An 18,053-nucleotide genomic window follows, 5' to 3' on the forward strand; every position below is an offset into this window, starting at 1 on the left:
AGGAAGATAAGAAGTAATAATTATATCGAAACATATGGTCACAAACGCAATGCTGACGCGCTACATGCACACAAAGTCAGACACTGATAAATGCAAAACAGGTCACAAATTTACTACACAAAGATGGTTTTATAAATGTTTTACTTTTTAAGATAGGTTTAAAGCTTTTGTTGAAGTTTTACGACTGCAGCTGTAATAGGTACATGCGTCGCAATGACAAAGTACTCGTTGCAGTATCGAGCCATTTCGTCAAACTTTCATCCTTTGTTGCTTCGCGTGTATTAGAGTGACACGATCCGTAACTTTTAACTGCTATAAACCTTTCTTAAAAACTAAAATGTTGTGTAAAATCGTCTTTGTATAATAAATTTGTGACCTGTTTTACATACATAAACTTCTGGTTTGCGTGCATGTAGCGCGTCAGCATTGCATTCACGACCAATGTTCTTTCATGATTTTTGCTTCTATCGTTCCCTTCAACACCCCTTAAAGTTTTGTCCGAGAGTTCAGACTCGCCCTGTATATTGCTGTAAAAATGACTGAAACTCTAAATGTGAAAGAAATTATGCCAGAGAAGACGAAATTTTATAACTTTATGATCTGAAAGTTTAGATAGCTTTTACCAATTCTGAGACAGTGGACTCATTATAAGTACTTCATCAATGTTATTCATAAATGAATGGTTGATACATAACATTATTTTATAAAATTCACACTAATATGTCTTTACGCTTATATCCCCGCTTCTGGACATCTGGGATACGCCCCGAAGGGAGACGTGCTAACTTTAAAAGGAGACATGAGCATAAGTGAGTTTACACGCATGTTGAACCCACTTTTCTATGTAGAGAAAACTGGGGGAATCAATCATATAATTTTAGGAAACAAAGTTTTTCATAGTTGTAATGCAGATTTTTAGTTTTAGTCATAGTGTAACTAGATTTAGAGTCAAAATAATCAAAATGCATGATTATAGATTTTTTTTTTTTTAAGAGTGAGGTGAATGACAATTAAGATTGTAAAATGGTTCTGGAAGGCTAAGAGGTCAAAAAACGCTGATGCGGCAGCTTCTTACGTATAAAAAAATTTTGAAAAATAAATAATGAACGCTTTTATTTCATTTCTTCTGTTTTTGGCGTCTGTTTCTGAAAATGTTATGATACATTGAATCTTTTAGCAGCTAAAATTTTTCATCCATAAGATCGATAGTTTTAGATTACAACGAAGCCACCTTAGCGTTGGGCAGATAAAGGGCAGTAACTGCAAATTTTATTTTTATTTTTATTTTATTTTTATTTTTTTGCATTTTTTCATCGATTGTACTTTAGCTTTATTGTACAAGCTAGCTTATTAGGTTTCCGCTTGAAAAAAAAGTAATTCCAGCATCTTCCCATTGTTAGTATTGAATGCAAAACGCATTTCTTCAAATATCTTGAAAACTCATTTCCCAACGCAGTATATACCACGCAATGTTGCATAATTTCAGAAGGAATTTTACAATAATATGATACTGAAAAAAAAAAACTAACAGAATACTCATAAATTTATAAAATACCGATGCAAAATATGTTTGATGAAACTGTGTTACTTTATTGCAGAGCTACAGTTGAAAAATGGTCTGCGAAAAAATAGACACATGTTTTGCTGACCCATAAATAAGTTTAAGGGTCAATGGCCAGGAAGTAGGGACATCTTACTTTTTCACGTTTCACTCCTTAAGCAAGGAGGAACTATTTGAGTAAAATAATGGAACTCTGAATAATGTTTTTCCCGTCTGAACCGGATAATTGTAAAGAATTATTTCCCTCCCCTCTTATATACAGGGTGCTCTGTTTTAACCTGCAAGACCTTTAATTTTGCAACCGTTATTCTAGATGTATACTTCCAGTTGCAAAAATGTTCAAAATCAGATGCAGGGTTAAGATATTGAACGTTTGAAGTAAAAATAAAAATGAGTCAAAAAATACAAAACTTAACTTTTTATACGGGCCCCTGGTCCCCTAACTTTTATTTAGGAAAATAATCTCCATTGAAAAATAATTCCAATACAAAAAGTTTGAAATTAGTACGACCAATATTCACCGAGATATGAAACACAGCGTTTTGTGACTTACTCCACTTTTCAGTCGCCGTCAATAACATCTTTTGGGGGGAAATATAGTGGTTAACAAGGGTTTAAAATTATATGTGTGCATATAGTGTGATTTTTCAAATTGTTCGAGGTTTTGTAGTGCGCTTTCGAGTATCATGGCATAACATTTGCATTTATTTTGAAATAAATTTTGAAATAGCAAATAGCAATTCGTCGGCTGATTCTTATGTAAAATGACACCCTGAATCTGAATATGACCTCCGTCCCGCACCCTTTAAGTACCAATTTTTTTTTAAGCCCCGCAAGTTCTTTTTAATTTTCCTTAGTTTCAGAGTAATTATATTTTTTGGAGGTTAAAGGAGTTTTATATTAAGTGCTAACATAATTTTTTTTATATTAACTGCTAACATAATTTTGGCGGCAAGAGAGGTTCAAAGTTCAAAATCATGGACACAGATAGCAAACGGGGGGACTTGGGGGGTATACCCCCCCCCCCCAAAAAAAAAAAAAATATATTATAAAAATCACGAAAAACGATCTTTTTATTCTGCTTTTTTAAAAGAATGTTTAAAAAAAAATTCGGTGCAGAATGAGAGTTTAAGACTCGCTTCTATGACTCCCATGTCCAAAAAAAATTTCGCGATGTAAAAAAAAATTTAAAAAATATATTGTGAATGTGCCGCACGTTGCATACGAGTTGAATCGCAGGTCTTCATTCAAAAAGATATTCTTCTGGCTGATTCTTATGTAAAATGACACCTTGTTTCCAAATATGACCACCTTTCCCCCCATCCCGCCCCCTTTTTTAAAACCTCTTTTGATTCAGAGCCATTTTTTTAATTTGGAGGGGGAAAAGAGCATTACAATAACCGTAAACATTATTCTGAATGACTAGAGGAGTGCAAAGCTCAAAATCTTGTGCATATGTAGCAAAAAAGAAAACTTGGGTGACCCCTTCCAAATGGGGAACCCACCTTCCACCCCTAAGCACTCAAATGCATCTGAAGCTATTCCGGCTGATTCTTCTGCAAATTGACCCCCCCTGAATCCGAATATAATCCGTTTTTTCCTTGCACGTACGATTTTCGTAGAAAAGCCCCTCCCCCTTTTTTTAAATTTTCCTTAGTTTTAGATCTATTATTTTACTTTCGGGGACTAAAGAGCATTATATTAACAGCTAACATTGTTTTGGACGGCAAGAAAGGCTCAATCTTCAAAATCATGAACACTGATAAAAAAAAAAAAGGGAGACTTAGGGAGATCATTTGGGAGGTGGATACTTTTTTTACTGCACAGTGTGTTTGGGGGGGGGTCCCCCAAGTTTTCTTTTTTGCTACATATGCAGACGATTTTGAGCTTTGCACTTCTCTAGACATTCAGAACAATGTTTACGGTTATTGTAATGCTCTTTTCGCCCTCCAAATTAAAAGAAATGGCTCTGAATTAGAGGAGGCGGGTTCTACAAAGGGGGCGTTATGGGGGGGAGGTGGTCGTATTTTTAAACAAGGGGTCATTTTACATAAGAATCAGCCAGAAGAATGTCTTTTTGAATGAAGACCTGCGATTCAACTCGTATGCAACGTGCGACATTCACAAAATAGTTTTTTTTTTAATTTTTTTTTATATATATATATTTTTTTTTACATCGCGAAAATTTTTTTGGACATGGGGGGGGCGCGTTTTTTTTTTTTGAAACATCCTTTTTAAACGAGCTGATGTGTGCATCACATGACTTCCTTTTACACCAATTTAATGTTATTTCCCTATAATTGAAATTTTAATGTGATTCTCTCTCTAACTCTCTAAATATCACCAACAATGGCCACATTGAAACCAGATTAAAAAAAAAAAATTTTTTTTTTTTTAAATCGCCAAATTTGTCGCCAAGTTGGCGACAAAACTTGGCGAACAAAAGACTAACGATATATCGCTAGTGTCCGTCAAATTGTAACACCACTTGAGTTTACATCGAAATTAACAATGAATTCCCCCCAAAAAAGTGCAAAAGACGCCTTTAGAAACACCCGAATGCAACCAAAAAAGGAGGTGCACTAGATCCCACTAGGAGTCTACATACCAAATTTCAACTTTCTAGGACATACCGTTCTTGAGTTATGCGACACACATACGCACATGCATACGTACATACAGACGTCACGAGAAAACTCGTTGTAATTAACTCGGGAAACTTCAAAATGGATATTTCGGGCGTCTGTACGTTCTTGGGTACATATGTACGTGTGGTCGGGTTGAAAAAAAAACTAAACATTCATTTGGGGGTGAGCAAAATGGAAATTAAGGCCGATTTTTGAGTGAAAATTTTTTTGCGAATACTATACTTCCTTTTTTGTAAAAGGAAGTAAAAAGCAGAATAAAAAGATCTTTTTTCGTGGTTTTTATAATATTTTGGGGAGTACACCCCACAAGTTCCCCCTTTTGCTATCGCTGTCCGTGATCTTGAACTTTGAAGCTCTCTTGCTCGCCAAAACTATGTTAGCAGTTAATATAAAGCTCCTTTGACCTCCAAAAAAATAATTGCTCTGAAAATAAGAAAAATTGAAAAAAAAAACTTGGGGGCCCTTTTTAAAAAGAAATGGTACGTACAGGGAGGGAACGGAGGTCATATTCGGATTCAGGGACACATTTTACATAATAATCAGCCAACGAAATGTCAGAAGCATTTTGAAGGGAGGTTTTCTCCCGCACAGTGTAATTAGAGAATGCTTCCTGCATCAAAATGTAAAATTTTCCCATTTCTGAATGAAGATTTTCCTAAGTCTCAAACAAGAAATTCTAAATCTGTATTCCTCGGAATCAAAAATACAAGAATTGTCATCAAATCTGCCGTACTTTAGACGAACCTGGAAGAAATAGACATTTTTGACGTAAATAAAGAAGTACATTAAAATTACTTAATTATGTTTTTAATTTTAATGACTTCGGTGCATTTCTAATGCAGTAAAATTTCTAATAAATTCTCAATCGATTCTCCTGATAACTTCTAAATCAATATTCCTCGGAATCAAAACTGCAACAAGAATTGTCATCAAATCTGCCGTATTTTAGACGAACCAGGAAAAATTTTTTTTATTTCATTTTTTATTTTTTTTATTTTATTTTATTTTATTTTTTTTTTTTTTTTTTTTGAAATAAATGAAAAGAGTACACTGAGAAACTACTTAACTAGGTTTTGATTCGATGACTTCGGATCATTTCTAATGTAATATCTGAAGTTAATTTTAGCTTTTCAAAAATAAACTGCTTTGAAGCAGTCATTTGTCGAAAAAGTCCAATTGTGAATGAAGTGATATTGTCATGGAAATAAATTTGTCGAGAACGCCTATTTTTCGAGGAAACAGTATAAAATATTTTTTCTTTCAATAAAATTTGGGCATCATAAGTAGAAATTGCTATTTTTAGCTTTTAGGAACTGTGTTTCTAATGTTTATTTTTATCATGTTGGAAATCTGAGAAAAAGGAATTTTCTACAATCCTTTTTTATTAAATCTGATAAGCGTATTTGACAAAATTGCTCTGTTTTGATCATGTGTTCCTCAAAATGAGAGCTTAGGAATTTTTGAAAATTCAGTAAACATTCTATGAGTTTATTGCCCAGAAATCCGAAGTTTTTCAATGTTATTATATTAGTAAAAGAAATTACTAAACATTATTTCAAATAAATCTCGTTTTGACTTTTAAAAATAGAAAGAAAATCTAAGAAATGATCACCAAAATATTTCAAGATATCCATGATAAATATTTGTTACAACTTGAACAAAACAAATTTAATAATATTATTCTGGTCGTTGAAGAATTTTAAAAAATATTTTTCATTTTTCAATGATATAAAATAAAATTTCCCAAGTTATTTGAGTTTATCAATTTAAAATTCTAAAAGCCTGAAATTGCTGTGGATGCTACAAATCTCATAGAAATCGAGTATTATAGAAACTACATTCAGGGTGTATCGAAAAAAAAAACGTGTTTTAAAAATTCAAAACTTCAAGTTGATAAACAGTGGCCTTAATATAAAAACATGTACCGCCAAAAAACTATCCAAGTGAAATTATATTTAGGTCTTCCGCAAGCAGCTTATAACTATCATTTTCTTTAAAAAAATATTTGTCTCGACACTTTTTAAAAAATGAAGTTACATTATAAAAAGTTTCAAGCTAAAAAATGTAATTATTGAAGTACGAAATTAATGTTATTTAATTTTCATTTAAGTACACATACACGCATTTACAATTCTAGCAAAGCTAAAATTACCAATTTTGCCCCGGAGTAAGCCCGTGTACTCTTTCTATATGTACACACACATAGATATATATACATACTGCTGGCCACACAAATTCAACACCAAGAATGAGCAGAGCACAGTTAAATTTATTTCGCTGATAACATGTTGTGTAAAGGTCAAACGATTAAAATTACAACCTCTTGTGACGTGTGGATGATGACAAAATTATAGTAGTTAGTGTAGCCGCCATTGTTGGCTATGAACACTGCCACACGCCTCGGCAAAGAGACTTTTGATGTATGCTAGGAGTATTGTAGTCCACCTTTTTTCCACATATTGCCAAAGTTGATCTGATGTAGCAGCGGGTGGCGTGTCATGGGACAGTCGTTGTACAGGCATGGATCACCCGTTAACCATTGGCGATAGATTGGGAGAACAAGCACGCCAAGGAAGCTATTCAATCTGATGGGTAAAGAAGAACTCTTGAACATTGCGTAACGCGTGTGGTCGCGCATTATCCTGCTGAAATATTTTTTATGGCAAGCGCTGAATGTATGGTAACATGGGCTTCAACACCTAAGAGATGTAGCGCTGGCTGTTCAGTGTACCGGCAAACCACGGTGTCTCCAAACTCAAATATGGTCATCGTGTTGTTGCAGGCAGAAGCGGAATTCGTCAGTAAACACAATGTCGTTGCATTCCGTTTTCCATGCCCGTCGTTCATCGCGCCGTTGGCGGCGCCAACGTCTGTGGATTTCATTTAAAGGTAAACGAAGCAATAGACGCGTTGCGGACACTTCCTTCTACTGTAAACGGCGTTGAATGGTACGCGCGGACACCGAATAATGCGTAACAGACGGAATACTATTTTTGTACTTTTTATACGGTTCATTTAAAGCGTTCACGTCGATTGTGAATAGATTTTCGCATTGTAAATCCATTTAACATAGTTTTTGAGAATTATTATCACTCCGTCCCGCTATGAGCTACGTAGGGTTCCCACTATTTTTTCAAGAAACAGAACACACAATTCTTGACCCTTATGCTCACGAATTCCTAATAATGGAAATGGTTGTTATAGTATAAAAGAGTACACTAACACAGCCTGAATTGATTGTCTGGAGGAGAGGGGTTGTTATGACAGTTCTGACAGATAAATGAATTACCATATTAGGATTGGTAATATACGGTTGATCTCTCTTAATACGACCACGGTTAATACAAAATTACAGTTTAAACAAACGTTTTGTAAGTAAAGTTTGGTTTGCGATTTTATTACGAGCAAAATTTCGTGCACAATACGTTCGTCTGAGGTGAAAAAAAAAAATTCTAAGCTGGTCACTCGTTCCCGATTGAATATCAATTCTTTTTCCAGAAATTATTCAGCATTTTATCTGGTGGTTGAAAACCCAATAGGTATCGAGAAGTTTGTAGAAAAAATTAATGTTGAAAATATAGCCCATACATCTGTTTACATGAGGGCATTTCAATTTGCTTTGAAATAAAATTGTGTCATTCATTGCGAACTGTTGTACCACTTTAGTACAATTTTATGAGATTCGGCCAGAAAATGCCGATATGCAAATGGCACTAGGAGTTTTAAGTCGAGAATGTGAATGGGCGAAATGTAAGCCTAAAAAACAACTAAGCAGAATGGAGGGGTTTTCCCCCAAAATAGTTAAATTTTGGGAAGTAAGGTAAATTTTTCTCAATGCAATTGGACTACAATGTATGAATTAGTAAAAATAAAAAAGAAATTACTTTTTTAATGTCGATATGCATATTTTCATAGTTTTTGAAATTTTATTTATTCAAGGTTGTTACGAAGCGTATTATCCGAGTTAAACTGTATTTTGAAAGCAAGGGCTCTGAGAGGAGTTAGTTCTGGAAGTCCCGCGCCACTGCAGTAGTATAATTAATTCTTTTCCTTTTTCTCAGTTCGCATACACATGACAAGTAACAACTTCCATAAAAACGAACCCCTGGTTTCTTTGTTGATTTTATTTACATTTGCTTTTCAAATCGAAGGTATTTATCTTTTCTTCAGCTGAATTTGCTCACAAAAGAGAAAACATTAATTTTTAGGAGCATAACTATTAAGTCGACTGAAATTCATACTTTAAATGTTCTTATGCTTGTCTAGGCATTGAAGTGTGTCGAAAACATTACTTGAAAATTTGAAATAAATTTGCGAGACGGAAGTAGTAAGAGTTAATCTTTTCTAACGCAAGTGAACATGAATGCAAGAATACTCCCCAACGTGCATCAATTTACTTGAGATATATCTATGCTCTAGAAATGTAAATTGCCGGTTAAATGCGAAAACTCACCTAACCGTACCGTCGATGAAGATTTAGATGAAAGTTTTCGTGAGAGAAGAGAAGCTATATAAATCAAAATTAAAGTTTTCCTCCCGAGAGAAAATCTCAAATGGTTAAAGATAGAGTAAAGGACTAATCAAGCATTAAGTGCAATAGTGAAGGTATGATTAAATACTCATTCCGGGATTTCCTCGCTAAGAAAAACCCCACACGAACGAATTGAAATCGTCTGGTCGAGATACTTACAGATAATTACCAAGATTCCATCAAACAAGAATTCCTGTCTAGTTATTTCAGGAAAGAAATTACTGATTATCAGTTGAAAACAAAACTTTTTGTAAGTTTTACTGTACTCAATTCTGTAATTAGAATGATATGTGTTTTAGCCAGATCCCCCCTCTCTCTCTCTCCCTCCCTCCCCCCTCTCTCTTCTCACTCTCTCTCTTTTCTCGCTCTCGCTCTCGAGCTCTCTTTCTCGCGCTCTTTCCCCCCCCCCCCCAAATAAGTGAGAAGCATTTTTACGATAGAATAAAACTAACAGCAGTTTTAAAGATTTCGTGAATGTTTCTGTACAACTGGCAGTCTTTTAGTGTTATATCATGAGGAATATCTGGATAGATTTGAAGGTTTTGCTTATAAAATAATACAGTCAGCTTGATTAGCTAGTAAAATGTTTTGAAAATTCTTTTATGTATCGTTATGCAATAAAAATCTGATTATCGAATCAAAGAACTGTAAAGAAAAAAAAGATAGTCGAACTATATCCTTAAAGCTTGCTAAAAAATAACTTAAAGGAAGTCTTTTCTTTGAAAAGTTTCCTTTCAAAACACATTGTTTAGAAATCTGAATAACAGACTAAAATTTAATCTAACAAGACTTCTGAAGAAAAAGTTAAAGTTCCTCTACTGAATACGCATCCACATATACGTAAATTACACATAATTTATGCCTTTACATCAGTTTTCAGCTTCACTTTATAACATTTGAGGCATTGAATCAACTATTAAATAGCGAAACAATTTCAGCAGAAAAATTCTTATTGCATCATGCTTATCTGCATTAATGTCGAAAACACCATTAATAAGGATTCACTTCGGAAGAATCTGCTTAAGGGGAAAATAATCTTTGTCCCCGAAAAATGATGTCAGATAATTTACATCATGCGGAATCTTTCAAATGCCGGATAAAACGCAAACAAACGACATATTTTCAGAGATAATTAAGAAAGACCATGCAAGCTGAAAAGAACAGTGGCGGATCACCGCACAGGCGCATGAGGCGATAGCTGGGGCCTCCAGAAAAGCAGGGGGCCTCGGAGCTGCGAAGTGGCCTATCCTCAAAACCAAAATTTTTTGTTTTGAGGATTTGCCGCTGACAGCAATAATTTTATGTGGAAAATGCTCAAAACTCATGAAAATTGATATTTAATCATGAATTTTAGGTGCGGACTGATTGCTTCCAATACGGCCCCCTTAGGCTTAGGGGGCCCCTGGCTTCAGGTGCCTTTGTTTGGATATTCCCTGGAGTTTGGATTTTCCTCTTTCTTCTCAAAATTTCAGCATAAAATTGTGTTGTAAATGCTCGACAAAATTATTCTGATGAAATGCACAGTTAGTCTTGCTAGCAGGCTCGGATCTGCGTACCCGCACACCCCGCAGTGCAGAGGGGGGGACACGACCTAAAAGGGCCCAACGTCCCAAGAAATTGAAACAAAAATTAATAAATAAATAAATTAATTAAAAAACTAGCACTAAGTTCTTATTAACGGTACGAATGTACACTGCTGGTCTCTGGGGTGGCCTACAGAGTTTTTGCAGGGGCCCCCAAAATTTATAGATCCGGGCCTGCTTCCTAGAAGAACTTTTCCCGTTTCAAGTAGGTCTTTGACCAGTTACCAGTCGGCATCGTCTGAGTAAGGAGTATGCATCTTGTTTTAGAAAAGCACTATTGATATACACATGATGATATTTGCTTTAATTGGAGTAGTCATATAGTTAGGAAGTGTCGAGAAGGGTGAGGCACCCCCCCCTCCCAAACAAATGATAACCAGTCGTCATTTTTGTGTCAGTATTATCCCTACTAGCAAAATTTCTTGCATCAACCTTGACAGATCTTGATATTATACTGACGGCGTCAATATTGACGTGTTTCATACTGCATAAAGCTTGCATAAAGATTAAAATGCAATATTACACTAACAACACGTATGCAACATTGCATTAATCTTAAAATATCAATATTGATATTACCTTAAAATAACAACATTGCATACATGTTGACGCCGTCAAGATGATATTGATTTCATGCTGTCGCCGTCAAGGTAATTAGTACACAATAGAACAGGTGGACCTTCGTTGATACTTGCGCATGCGCACAGTTTTCTACCCAGCGTCCCTCGCATTGCTGGCACATGTTCCTGCTTCGACCTGCGATTCAGTCGGTTCAGAGGAGCTGCACGTGGCGTTGCATTCTTTAGGCTTCGTTAAGTTGGTTGCTTAGTTATTAGTGTGGAATAGTATTGTTTTAGGAAAAGCTTATGGAATGACGGATAACTGCATTTGTTTATTAATATGGTACTAAACAAGTCATATTGCAGACGATGTGCGATCAATGTTAGAAATGGCCGAAAATAACTTTTTTCGTCCCTAGACTTTGAAACAAAGGACATGAAGCCCAGAACTTCGTATTATCACTTCAATATCACGTAAGATTAATTTTATTCAATGGTTATTTATGTTATTCTTTAAGATAAATTCATATGTTTTGTCCATGGGATATTTTCAATGCTGACATCCACTTGAAAATGTACTTTATTGTATTTATTTATTTATTATTTTGCTATCTTTACTCTTAAATGTGCTATAAAAACTTCCGCAATTATTCCTAACTGGGCATTTTATGTCTTTATAATACAATTAGAAGCATGAGTTTAAAAAATAAGTCAAGTATTACGCAAAACGAAGAAACATTCATTTTTTAAATTAAATTGCGAGTAATATTAATACCTTTATATGAATTTCAGATCAGATGTCAGTTTTGAAAATATTCTTAGGCTAGAAAACTATCTTGAAGAATAACAGAAATAATTAAAGAATGAAATTTAATTCTCGAGTTTAAAGTGAAAAACAAATAAATAAATGGATAAAACACCTTGCAAACGTGCTGATTTCATACAATCATGTCAATGTATCCTGACATTTTCCTGTCATATCAGTACATATGCAATATTACAAAAGCAAGATCATCTTGCCTAGACCTTGATTTCATGCTGACATGACAACATCTTGATATTATCCTGTCATATCAATACTTATGCAAGATTACAAAAGCAAGATAATCTTGCCTAGACCTTGATTTCATGCTGCCATGACAACATCTTGATATTATCCTGTCATATCAATACGTATGCAATATTACAAAAGCAGCCTACCTTGATATTTTCCTGATATTATGCTGCATTCGCCTTGTCAGTCAATATTGTGGCAGCCTGCTGACAGCATAAATGGAGTAACATAACAATATTGAGACAGCATTAATGCAAGATGATTTTTCTTGCATGTCAACCTTTATGCAATACTGAGGCAAGATATTTTGCTTACTGGGATATCAGTCCTCAAAATATACCAGTCGTCATTTGTGCGATTATGCCCGAGTCAGTGTTTATCTAAATAAGGGGGAGCAGACAGCAGGATTTACAACATGGGATGTAAAACTCGACCTTGGAATGGTCACTTTTCTTGACGAACAATTATATTGCCTTTCCTTATCTAGAATACTGAAGGGAGAAGAGACAGATCTGTGGGGGGTCCAGATCGAAGTCGTTTTCACACGCCGGGCACAGCTGTGTTTTCTTTCTTTACTTTTTGCTAAGTTTCCCACTTTCCCACCAGCCAGTGACCAACCTGTAACAAGATAGTTTTATGACGTATTTAACTAAATAAGTAATTTGAATAAGGCGAGAATTTTTTCTTTTTTTTTTGAAGGAAGAACGAAGAACCTATGTTATTCGCTGTTTTGATTCAATCGTGCTCGTGAACGTGCTTTTGCTCTGTATCTTCATTCAACGACAATGCCATTCCTTTCGAGATGAGTTTAATATGTTTTAATAACTATTTAATTTTTTGAATTATGCTGCAATCTTGGTGTTAAATGATAAATTTTGAAATATAATAGGCTACAACTAAAGTGGTATAAAGGTATTGCTTTTGAAAAAAAGAATATACTGTTAATTCTTCTTTAAATTATATTTCCATTGCAGAGAAAAGGACCATTTGTCAATTCATTACAAATACGCTTTATAAAATTACTATAAAAATTTTAAATGCCTTTGCAGCGAAAGTAGTTGATTTTGAGTGTTCTCCTTCTTTCACTGGTGCCACTTGTTTGTAATATATTTTACAATTTCAACTTCATTAAGATTGATTTACTTATTAAAGACAAACGTTTTATATAAAAACTAGTTGGGGCAAACCTAACGTGATAGGGTCGTAATGCAATAATTAAGATCTGCGTAGCTTTCTTAATGCTGCCAGGTTAGGTTCTCCCCAACTATTGAAATGTTTCAGTTTTATTTTTAGGAGTGTACATTAATATTTGCCCTGTGCTAAAGAGTATGTTTCAATACTTCAAAAAAAAAAAAAAAAAAAGGAAAAAGAAAAAAAAAAATGATAATGATTACAGGAAAAAAAAATGATAATGATTATAGGAAAAAAAACACAGGCTTTAAGATTTGCTTGAAAACTTCCAAAGAATCAGGATTTTCAAGCCTTAAAGGAAATTAAATTATGAATTTTGAATTTCAGAAGTATATAAATATTTCAGGAAAAGTAAAAATATGAGAGAAAGAGTTTCACTTGGATTTATCATAGTTGTTCGCAAACTCATACTTTTCTCCTCATCACCCCATTTCTTAGCGTACGCCTTAGGATTACCATCCGGGGGGCTCCGAAGGCGATGAACTCTGAATTTCAGAAAATACTCGAGCAAGGGTCCCCGAACAGACTTTTACTTTAATATCATAAAAAATTAAGTTTTTAAAACTACAATTAGAAAATAATTAAATGGTATAGCCCCTGAATATAAAATATTACTGAAGTTTTTAGGACCACTGTTTTGAAAAAAAAATGTTCACGGAAGAGCCCAGCACCTCTTTCCCGTAAAATTTTTTATCCTGTAAATTTTGTCTGCAATTACGTTTTTGAAACTTCAATTTCGAAATTGGGAAGGGGGGAGGGGCAAAGAAGTGATTTCGATCTATTTTTTTTTAATATATGATTGGGGGCATTCCCTGGGCTCCATCCCTTACCCCTGACGTTAAATGGCCTATAATCGTGTTTTTAATTCTTCAATTTCTACTATTTTCCGCTGAGACAACTGCATCTTTTTGTTCCCAAACATCAGCAAAGAAAGTCTAAAATGGCGTTTTTAAACCTTCAAGTTTCAAAATTTTTCCGGGGGAGAACCCCCGAACCCCCCTTTCTTTAGCAGATCAGAAGTTTTCTCTTTTTTTTTTTTCTGCTAAATGCCTCACCCTCCTTGGACTTTTTTCTGATAGCAACACTAAATTATACTTGCATTGGAAAACTGGAGAAAGCTGGGATTTTGCTAAATGCACAGGGGTAGGAATTGTTCTAAAATTTCGAGTTTTGTCCTCACACTATATTCCCAACTTGTGTAGAAAAATGAAACTTTTCATGATGATATGCCTGTATTTTAGGCCAAAATTAACTTCGTAGACCTTAAGAAAAATTTTTTTAAAGAAAGAGGGAAAAATCTTTGCTGCTGCTACTTTTTTTCTAAAGAAAGGCAGGGGGGGGGGAGATGCAGTTCACAAAAAAAAAAAGATGCTCAATATAAAACTGTTTTATCTATACTTTCTAAATCTTGCAGTCATTCCTTTTCTACAAAAAAGCTATAAAATAAAATAAGAACTCAAATGTAAGCACTTGGTTCAAAAAGTATATTTAAAACTAAAGCTAAATGGTTTGTCCCCAGGTGTACTGGGAAGTAATATTTATTTTTATAGTGCTTATCTTGCGTTGTAGTCTGAGCATTAGCTTGTTCTTCCAATACAAAGAGTCAGTTTGCTTTGTGTTTCTGTTCAGTGTTTGCATAATTTCTTGCACATATAATTTTTAAATTTAGTCACTAACTTCGTTTTTAAAATGTAAATAGTAATTTGTTTTATTAAAATGCCATGGGAAACAAAATTCTCCTTCTTGTGGTTGAAAAAGCAGGCAGAAATAGATGCAAAATTAGCACATGGTGCCATGCAGAAAGGGATGAATTTAAAGCATTTTATTTTCACAGGTACTGTCTCATGTTGATGCGGCGAGACATAAGAGGTTGACAAGTAGCTTGAAAAATTAAGCTGCATTTTAAATTCTATGTTCGTTGTCTTTTACTGAAAACAAATTGGTTATGATGAAGCAATCCAAAGTTTTTATTTCGAATTCACTCCAAGATAAAATTTCGTAAGCGGAGGTTTTCTTATAGTTTTAGTTGTCATAAAAAACAATTATTCATTTGCATCTTTAAATGATTTATCTGGAATTTACAGGGATATTTTTGATGATTCTGAGATACTAAAAAGTATCAGATTATCTGATAAAATAAAAGTATGCAACAAATTTTGGACTTGCACCTTGCACTCTACTTTTAATCCCTTCTTATTAAGGACATTTTTTCAGCAACAATTGGACATATGTACATGTATTTTTACTTCATACTGGTCACTGTGTTAAAGAATAAAAGATTGAATGCATTGTATTGTAATTTTCAAGATTGAATTTGAAACGTTTTATCATCCAATGCGAAAATCAAGCTTATAAATTGCGTTTAAGACAAAAAAAAAAAAAAACTTGAAATTTGTTGTCCAAATAATTACTAAGCTTTTATCAAAATTGTGTCTTAAAATTTTTGAAATCACTACTCCGACACCTGTAAATGCCAGAAAGCGGGGCTCAGAGAATCTCTCCCCCTGTATTGACTAAATTACGAACAAATATAGGAGGCAAAATTTTTCACTGTAATGTGTGTGTGTGTGTGTGTGTGTGTTTTTTTTTGTCAGAAATGTTTTTTTCCTCTTTTAAATAAGAATGTAACTGCCCCCCCCCCATGCTTGTTCGTTTATCCAAAAAAAAAAAAAAAAGTTATGATGTCCTGCATTGTTAATATTAGTAAGACTATTGTTTTTGTTGTGAGGGCCTCGGGATCAGGCTGCGCCTGGGGCCTCACAATCCCATGATCCGCCACTGGAAAAGAAATATAGAATCCATACATGATATAGAGAATTTTCTTCTATATATTTTCTGAAACATGTTTTGAAAAGGTCTTTAAACTAAAAATTTAAAGAGATTTATTTGTGTGTGTATGATGTCTATTCAATTGTAAATCTATTAGGGAAAAATGGGACAAATGAGGACTTCTTTCTTTTTTTTTTTTTCATTTCTTAAATTCTCAAAAAATATTATCCATTTCTCAGAGCAAAAGTGTCCCTATGATTTAATAGTCTTTTCTTTGCACCCTGGATTTTTTTTTTGGACTTTTTAAAAAAACTATTTTTTTTCTTTATGGAATTTTCAAAAAATGTCTTCAATTATTCACATATGTCCCTATAGGGGGCACATGTGAACAAGCCTGGGGCAAATATGAACACGATTGAGAAATGCAGAACAAGCATCTTGTTTCATCGAAAAACTCTTCAACATGAAACATATACGTACAGTCGGATCCCGCTACAACGCGATCCGACTTACGCGAAATGGCTATAACGCGAGTTTTTCATGAGTAATGAATTTTTTTAGTGAGGACACAAATTACTCGCCTGCAACATGAAATTTTTCAGGAAAGAGCGGCGGAGAGTTAGAATGGGCTTCGTTGACACTAAATATTGGTTTTGCGAATGGACTTTCATCCCTTTAGCATCACTGAAAGCGGAAGTTCACCCACTGTATTAGTTTAAACAACGCTTTGCCTTAGTTTATACAAATAACCGCTCCGATTCTTAACTTTTTTTTTTTTTCATTTTACATATGTACGTTGATAAAATACATTCTGATAACATTCTGATTGCTTTGCATAAACCTTCTTCATTTTTTAAATTATAAATATATTTACTATATCTATACTGTTAAGTGCTATAATAATGCTGTAGTGTACATACTACTGCTTTATTTTAAATTTCTCTCCCCCATTAATCATCGATTTTGTGCTAAATTACAGAATTTTATGTCAAATAATAAAGTTTTTTCTGAAATACAGAAAAAGTCGGTTCTTCGTAAAAGATACTGCAATATATAGTTAATAAATGGTTTGGAGACGTAAATTAATGCGTCTGCCGATTTTTTTAACTCAAAACGTTTGCAGTATTGTGGTGACCGAACAACCAAACGCGCCTGAACCTGGTGCCTTTGATCGCGTCACTGCTCAGTGACTCAGTGCTGACTCAACTGTCAAGTGACGAGCGTGCGTGTCTTTTGCTTGGTGATTGTAGTTTACTAAAATGAGCAAACAGATGAAACTTTCAGGTTTTTATTAACAAGACAGTGAGAACGCTAAAGCAGGATATTCTGCCAGTAATATTGCCAGGGATAGCGCAATATTAACTGAAAGTGGTCCTAAAAGAAAGGCTGCTAACCGTAAGTACAGTCCCGACTACATAGCATTTGGATTTACATTCATTGAAGAATTTGGTGTCTAGTTGCCTCAATGTGTAATTTGTGCGGAGGTTTTAAGTAATGAGGCAATGAAGCCGGCAAAATTAACTAGACACTTTGAAACAAAGCATAAAGATTTTGCCGGAAACCATGTAGATTTCTTTAAGCGGAAGGAGACCGAACTAAAATCGTCAAAATATGTCCTTAAATCATACTCAACTTATGATAAAGCTACTTTGAAGGCGTCGTATCAACTTTCACTTAAAATCGTAAAAACCAAAAAACCCTTTACTGATGGTGAAAAATTAGTTTTACCATGTATCGTAGATGCAACTAAAGCTTGATCCTTTTTAGCTACCCACGATAATAATCTGTCTATTCAGGAAAATGAACAGCTTATTGAAATTTCATCCAATGATCATTTAAAAGTGATAAAATATCACTGGGAAAATGTTACAGATTTTTGGATAGGATTACATGATAAAAGTCCACTGCTCAGTGAAAAAGCTTTGGAACCTCTTTTTCCTTTTCATTCCACTTATCTCTGTGAGGCAGCATTTTCAACATTATGTTTCATCAAGAATAAACACAGAAATAGGTTGCTAAATTTGAATGCTCCTATGAGACTGGCGTTAACTTCTTTTGAGCCAAATATTGAGAAACTTTCAAGTGAGAAGCAAGATCAAGGGTTAATTAACGTGTTAATTTGGCGCTATCTATGTCTTTTTATTTTGTTTTTTATA

Source organism: Uloborus diversus, chromosome 3 (assembly GCF_026930045.1).
Source record: "Uloborus diversus isolate 005 chromosome 3, Udiv.v.3.1, whole genome shotgun sequence".
Classification (NCBI taxonomy): domain Eukaryota; kingdom Metazoa; phylum Arthropoda; class Arachnida; order Araneae; family Uloboridae; genus Uloborus; species Uloborus diversus.